The following is a 7,676-nucleotide window of genomic DNA, read 5'->3' on the forward strand; positions in this document are numbered from 1 at the left end:
GTCACAGTCGATTAACCGTCCCTTCATGGATGGATCAATGAGCGCAGCAACGGTGAAGGCCTGGCTACGAGTGAGGATGGTTAAATATTTATTCAGCTTGGTATTCATCACTTGACAAGCATTGTAGACAGAAGTCTATTGGCGCGATGATATAACACTATTCACTTGAAACAAGGTTGATTCTCAGATTCCTTGCATGATACTATCAAGATGTTTTGTTATCGCTCTGAGGATGAAAATTGCTTCATTTGCAGTTGGTGACTTAGATTGACAAGCTAGGGACGCGGCCATCACAAGGGGCTGCAGTATCCCTGCAAAATCTTTGATCATTTACCAGTCTTCATCAACCAGCATAGGCTTCTTCAAGACATTTACCGCCATTACATCAAGAATATCCCTCTTTTCGATGCTTGCGACAACCATTTCATACGTTAAATTCCACCTTGTCGTGCAATCTAAGGGGCTCTTCTTATGGTTCGATAATCCAAACTGCTTGCATAGTGATACAAAGCACTCGGCGCGTTATGTTGACCCACGTATTGCAGTCACAATGTCCCTCAAGCGGAGCATTGTGTCACCCAGAGTGGATGAACCGAAGTCATCAATTAGGGTGCACTCGTCACTATCATTGGCGTCAAGAATATAACTATCATCCAGAATGACTTTCTCACATGGTGCCTCCGTAACCTGTAGCGAGCTGAGCCTGGCCTGGACTACAAGGTTGATTACGTGTGCCACACATAATACGTGCCTAGTTGCAGTGAAATGATGGTTCCCTTGCTTCAATTCATCTTCTAGAGTAGCCATCATCTTCTTGTTATTTGATGCATTGTATGCGGTCACTGCGCACACCTGCGTTAAAAATACATCAGGAATGTGAGAATGTCACAGCAGAAACTATTATTGATTACATTGTTATGCATACATTTGACTTTAAGCCAAACTCTGCCAAGATTTGGAGGAGAGTTGCGCTAAGGTTTTCCCCAGTGTGCGGTCCTTTCAATTGGCGTATCCCAAGTACACGCTCACACAGTTTCTGCTCCTTGTCCACCCAATGCACAGTCACCCCTAAGAATGCAACGTTGTTTTCAAAAGTCCACGCATCCAATGTTAGTGATATATGAGCAACGTCAGCCAGTTTTTGTCATATGGTTTTTTTTCATATCTTTGTAAAGAGTATGTGCTTTGGCTTTGACAGCCCTTATAGATGGGATATATATCTCTTCTTGTGCGATGTAACGGAGAAGTCTTATGGAGTACTTCTTCCTAACAATCGCCCACGGTGAATCAGATAGACATATGAAGCGCACAAGTTCTTCCTTTGTATTCTCTATCATACGACCAATATACTATTGTTTCTTACTACCTCTTGCATCAAAATATTCAGCCACTGACCTCTCCCTTCCCACGATGTTCCTCTTGTCCTTCAAGGATGCTAAAACCTTTGGATGAAATTTTTCCAGATGTCTCCACAAAGGAGTGCTGCTCAGATATTTGCTGTGGTCGACAATTACAGTACATCTGTTGCATCTGAATTTTTGTTTTCCCTGAGATGTGAAGTACCTCAATGCATCGCATCTATTAACACGGGGCTTCTTATAATCTCTGTTTGCGCCACTATTTGATGACTCATCCTCCACAAACATAACTGTGAATTCTAGGCCGTGTGATGATTCATTGTCTTCCATCCTAATATTTAAAAGGAAGGTGACATGGATAAAACATCTGCCAAGTGGTCAGTTCAGGTTCTCTTTTCCCGAAGCTTTGTTATCCACAGAGGAGGGGGCAAATCCTCCTCAGTGATGCTTCTTTTATGAGGGGTAACTCTTTCCCCACTAGATATCTAGTAAGGGAAGAGATGAGAGTGAGTCAATAACAAATAACCGCATACCCAAATAGCGAATCCAATGAATAATCTTGTTCCCTTGGGGCACCACCACAAGGGCACTTGTGACATTACTAAGATGTAAGGTTTTAAAAGCAAGATATGAGAAAGAGAGGAGTAAGAGAGTCATATAGAGGAAGAGAGTGAGAAATAGGGGTAATAGATAGTGGGAGTAATTGTGAGAAAGAGAGTGTGTGTGAGAGAGAGAGTGAGTAATTGAGAGAAAGAGAATGAAGGAGAGTAAGAGAGTCATTGAGAGAGTAAGAGAGTGAGAAGTGATGGATATTATGTGGCCGTCAAGCCAATCACACTACCATGATTATTTAAGTTCATTGAATAAATTATTTGCATTCATTATTATTCTGTGTGATGTTTATAATGAAGTCCATGAATACGTGCAATGACAAAGTGGATTATGATGAGATCATAATACAGTGATCACTAGTCTTTAAACATGTATTCTAAATATTCCTATTCGAGGATAGTCGAGATGGACATCGAATTATCCGGGTAGAATAGCACTAGCTGATCCTACTTATTCGATAAGTATAGCTGATCCTGTGGCTATTAGTGTGGAGACACTAAGGACAGATAGTGGGTGCTCTTTAGAGAAAGAGTTCACTGAATTGATCCGTATGAATCCCTGAATGGTATTATACCTAAACGTCAATCAGGTTGATTCAAGTCACGGTTGTATAAGTGATCCACTGACCTGAGACACCAAGGACATCTCGTAAGCGGACGACTACATTTTGACTGTGATATATGAGTCTCTAATCATGGGATTCAAATAAGTTATAGATTGGATGTAGTAAGAAGCTTACGGAGATGATTGAGTGGTCAAGACGGGATCATCCGCCCTCGGTATAAGAGGAGATTGACTCGAGGAAGACGATGCAAGAAAAATCCCTGGCCAGGGTAGTAAGGATATTGAAGAAGGCGTTCTCCAATGATCCCCGTTACGCATCAGTACTAATCGAATGACGGATTAGAGTTTGACGATAAACCATGCTCTAAGTCGTTCGAGAGTCTCGCGTGGATGATAGATTATACATATACGGAAACCGATGACGATAAAGGTTCCATGAGAGAGTTCGAGACTACTCGGTATCTTCTAGAGCACGAGGTGTAGCTTGGCACCCCACGGGCTGGAAACTTAAACTATCGATTGGGTTAAATCGATCCTTATTTAGTTAATCTATATGTTGATATAGTTAATTAATAAGGTTGGTCAATAAATGTTATTGGGCCATTTAAGTTATTAACTAGAATGATACATGGGCCTAGAGGGTCACACGCACAAGGTCATAAGGGCATTGGTGGATATATTTTTCTTTGGAGGGTTTTTTGAGAAAAACCTTAAGTGAAATATAAAGGGGGAAAAGGGTCTCATTTTAGATACCCATGCAAGTTTAATTTGAGAACCCCTCCCCTCTCCACTCTCTTCTGCACTTCCAAGGAAGAGTGTCTTCATGGTGAGGAGATCTTCAAGGTTCTCAAGAAGAACTGAAGAAGAAGAGGTGGAGATCCAAGCTCCGAGTGATCGCGTGGATACTTCTAGAGGCTGGACGCGTGAACGGCTTCAGAATGATCTCAGAACGACAAAGTCAAGGGTGGAACGTGTTCCCCAAAAGGTACTACAACGTTTTGTTTTATAGATCGATTGAGAATCGATCGACCGTGCTTCCGCATCCATGGAATGTGTTTTTCATGGATGAACCAAACTACATAACCCAACAAGAAGTAGGGGTAAGAGGGATTAAGAGAGTGAGAAACAGGGGTCAGCGGGAATAAGAGAGTGAGAAATAGGGGTAAGAGGGAGTAAGAAAGTGAGCAATAGGGGTTAGAGATAGTGGGAGTATTTGAGAGAAAGAGAGTGAGAGAGAGGGAGTAATTGAGAGAAAGAGAGTAAGATATAATAGGGAGTAATTAAGACAATGAGAGAGAGTGAGAGTGTCATTGAGGGAGTAAGAGAGTGAGAAATAGGGGTAAGAGGGAGTAAGAAAGTGAGATATAGGGGTAAGAGGGAGTAATAAAGTGAGAAATAGGGGTAAGAGATAGTGGGAGTACTTGGGAGAAAGAGAATGAGAGAGAGAGGGAGTAATTGAGAGAAAGAGAGTACGAGAGAGTAGGGAGTAATTGAGAGAAAGAGAATGAGAGAGAGGAGTAAGAGATTCAGAAATAGGGTGAGAAACAGGAGTTAGAGATAGTGGGAAAATTTGAGAGTAACAGAGTGAGAGAGAGAGAGGAGCAAGAGAGTAATTGATAAAAATAGAGTGAGAAATAGGGGTAAGAGAGAGTAGGGAGTAATTGAGAGAAAGAGAGTAACAAGACAAAAGATAAAATGAAACTAATCTTGGTTATTTTTCAGGAACCAATCTACAATTCTCCATTTTTCAGAAACTAAACTAACCCAATAATAATGAAAAAATATGATAATTTACCATTGAGGCGTCTGTGGATCCTGAAACTCATCTCCATGACGTACCCAATACGTATGCAAAAACATGATACTTTATCAATTACCATTGAGGTGTCTATGCTTCATTGAGAAGCCAAGAGATAAAATAAAAATGATAGATGTTTTTCTCACGCAGGTATGTGATCTAAATCATTATCGGGATGAAATAAATATCTGATCTAGTATGAGATAGCTGGATTGTGTGAAGTATATACATGATACCTTGCAATGGAGGCAATTTTGGCCCAAAATTTTTGGGAGTGAAGAGGGAATCCAAACTTCAGTCTTCAGTCTTCAGTCTTCAGCCGGAGGCCCAGAGCAATGGTCAGAAACTCAGAATGAGAGTGAGAGAGAGAGTAGGGAGTAATTGAGAGGAAGAGAGTGAGAGAGAGAGAGGAGGCCCGACGGCGGCCGACGGAGACTAACGGAGGCCCGACGGAGATTGACGGGGGGAAGTCTTCACAGTCTTCAACGAATGCCCGAGTGACTCTTCAGCCCGAGACCCCAAATGCCTGATGTCCTGACGGCCGCTACAGCTCAAAGACCCTTACTCAAATTTTTTAAAAGAAACCGGCCAAAATCGCAAAATCGCACCGCACACGACCGTGGCCGATGTGTGGTGCAATTTACTGTAACTCTGTCTGATGTGCGGTTCGAAACATCGAACCGGACTTCACACCGGCCTAAAATAGCACCGATCGCACCAAAGGACCAACCCTAGTGGGAATTTTCCCAACTAAGCACTTGTTTATTTTCACGCATATCTCCAAAATAAAACTAAGAATATATGGTAGAATTCTCAGGATTTTGATTGGAAATATGGAAGTCTCATGAATGAGATAGGGTAAGTGTTAACACTTTGTTGAATTTATGGTCAAAGAAAGGCGGTGCTACCTGAGATAACCTACTCCTAAGATTTTAGAAGAAGTGGAGGATATCGAAAAGATGTGACCAATATGATGATACATACATGTAGAACAATATGACCATGAAGGGAATATTAACAGAAGAAATTCATACACGTCCAAACCCCCCTTTTTTTCAATATATCATTTTTTCTTCTTTTTTTTACTAGAAGAAGGGCATGACAGAAAACACCTTCATCCTATAAATGGTTTCTAAACATCTTATCACAACTAGCAATGAATGACATAACAATCACATTGGTCAAGAAAGAAGGGACAGGAGAATAAGATTGACATAATGCATAGTGAAGCATGGACAAAAAAAGATGCGAAGAGGCGATATTGGAGTGATATCGTGGAAAGGAAGATAGACGTACTTGGGAGATAGATATATCCTCGGTAGTGGAAGTAAGTTGATGATGGGTAAGACTTAAAGTATGTGGGAACAATGAGATCATGGAAGACGATGTATTCTGTGCATAGGAATTGGAGAATGACTCACTCCTATCTTGAAATATGAGTAGGCTAATGGTGAGAAAAATACTTAAGTGGGGTCGGTTACTTTGATCTGGTGGAATGGGGGACCTCAATTCACTCATCACTCTACCAATGGAGCATAGAGCTTCTACCCTTTGACTTTGCATCATCAAATCACCCACTAGAATCTCTCCCCAATTTGAAATTGAACCCACATTGCTCAAAATCAAACATTGCTACACCTGAAACATGCTCTTAATCAGCTCTAAGAGCTTAACTTCTCTACACATGTTCCCAAACCAACGGATGAAAAATTTATTGAGGGTTGATTATGGTTATGAGCAGGTTCAATTCATGTAATATTCCCCAAAATTAATTGCATAAATCACAGTTTGCCATATAAAATGAACTATCTTTCCTATCCCCCACCCCCAACTAGAGCAAGCATGGTCCTCAATGCATAATTGAACATATAACCGAAAGGAAAGTCGAGGGAGAGGATCGCAAACAGTGGGGATGGAAGTTGTAGCATGCCATTGAGAGGATAAAAGTAAAGATCCGTGAATGCGTTGTGGCTGCATCATATGTCATAAGTGCTTCAACTTGGTCAATATTCAAGACTGATAGAGGCTCCACATGAACAAAATATTCCAAATTTTTAAAGAGCGAGAAAATTGAGAGGGAAATTAGGTTGAGGACTTAGGTCGTAAAAGATCAGGTCGTGGATAGCTCTTCCAACCCACTCCTCCTTATGGCATGGTTGCATCCCTCAATTCCTCCTTCATGTGAGTGTGACCTACTTGTTATGATAGCTAAAGAAAATACAATAAAATACATGAAGGGGAACTGGAAAAGCATCCCAGTTCCCATTAGGGAAAGGAAAATAAATCAAGCTAAGGATTATATAAGAGCATAAGGCTACATTCAAAGCATCATGTATGAGAAACTCAATGCCCATGTGTATGTACCAATATTTAAGAATGGGTTGCCTTGTAATTTTGGCCCACAAAAGTAAAACATTAAAGGAATCTGACATAAAGAAATCCACGCTAACAAGTTGCCAATTCCACTCAAAGAAATAATTATGCCAAATGTAAAAAGAATTTTGCACAAAAGGGTTCAACCTCTGCTTCATTACAAAAAAGAACTACCCTTGTCCTAGGTTGAATTTTGAATAATTCATTAGGGGTACTGCAAAAATCCCTTTCAATTTTCATCGTCATGATCCTCATTGAAGCCTTCTCATAGCTGTTTTCTTTCACACGATTTATATCATCAAGAAACAACATGTAAAGATCAGATATTATTTCATTTAGTTCTTCCATTGAGAAACTTGATTCCCCAAAATTATTCCTCCATAATTTAATGAAAGAATTATATCTTGAAAATTCAATCATCTCTTCTCCACTCATGTAGTATGCGGGTTTATGTGCAATTCCATTATTCAGTGCTTCTGGAAAAGGAATAGGAGGTTGATAGTCTTAAAGATGAGGATGGGTGTGTTCAGCCTGACCTTCCTTATCTCTACTCACATTTTCTTCCATATCATCCTGAAACATTAAATCAGAAGCAGTATAGCATTGTGATTATGATTCCTCATACAATTGTACTTCATCCTCATGAAAATATACATTAAATATTTCAACAATCTCCAAATTGATAGTTTGAATTTTTCTGACAAAATAATCTTCCTCAAGGGGACCGCTTTCTGCTAATAAATCTTTCAAATATTTACAAACATCTTTCTTCATATGGAAAATTCTTGAGAAGTATTCTCCCATTTCCCGTAAATCATTTTTTCTAGTAGGAAATCCTCTAATCATATTATGGGGTATCATCATGCGGGAAATTATGGTGAAGCTGAGAAATTTTCTCTTGAATCGTTTCAAAGTCATGAACAAACACATGATGCTCTTTGGAAAATGAAGCTGAAGCGTTTTATGATGAA

Source organism: Wolffia australiana, chromosome 6, assembly GCF_029677425.1.
Source record: "Wolffia australiana isolate 7733 chromosome 6, ASM2967742v1".
Taxonomy (NCBI): domain Eukaryota; kingdom Viridiplantae; phylum Streptophyta; class Magnoliopsida; order Alismatales; family Araceae; genus Wolffia; species Wolffia australiana.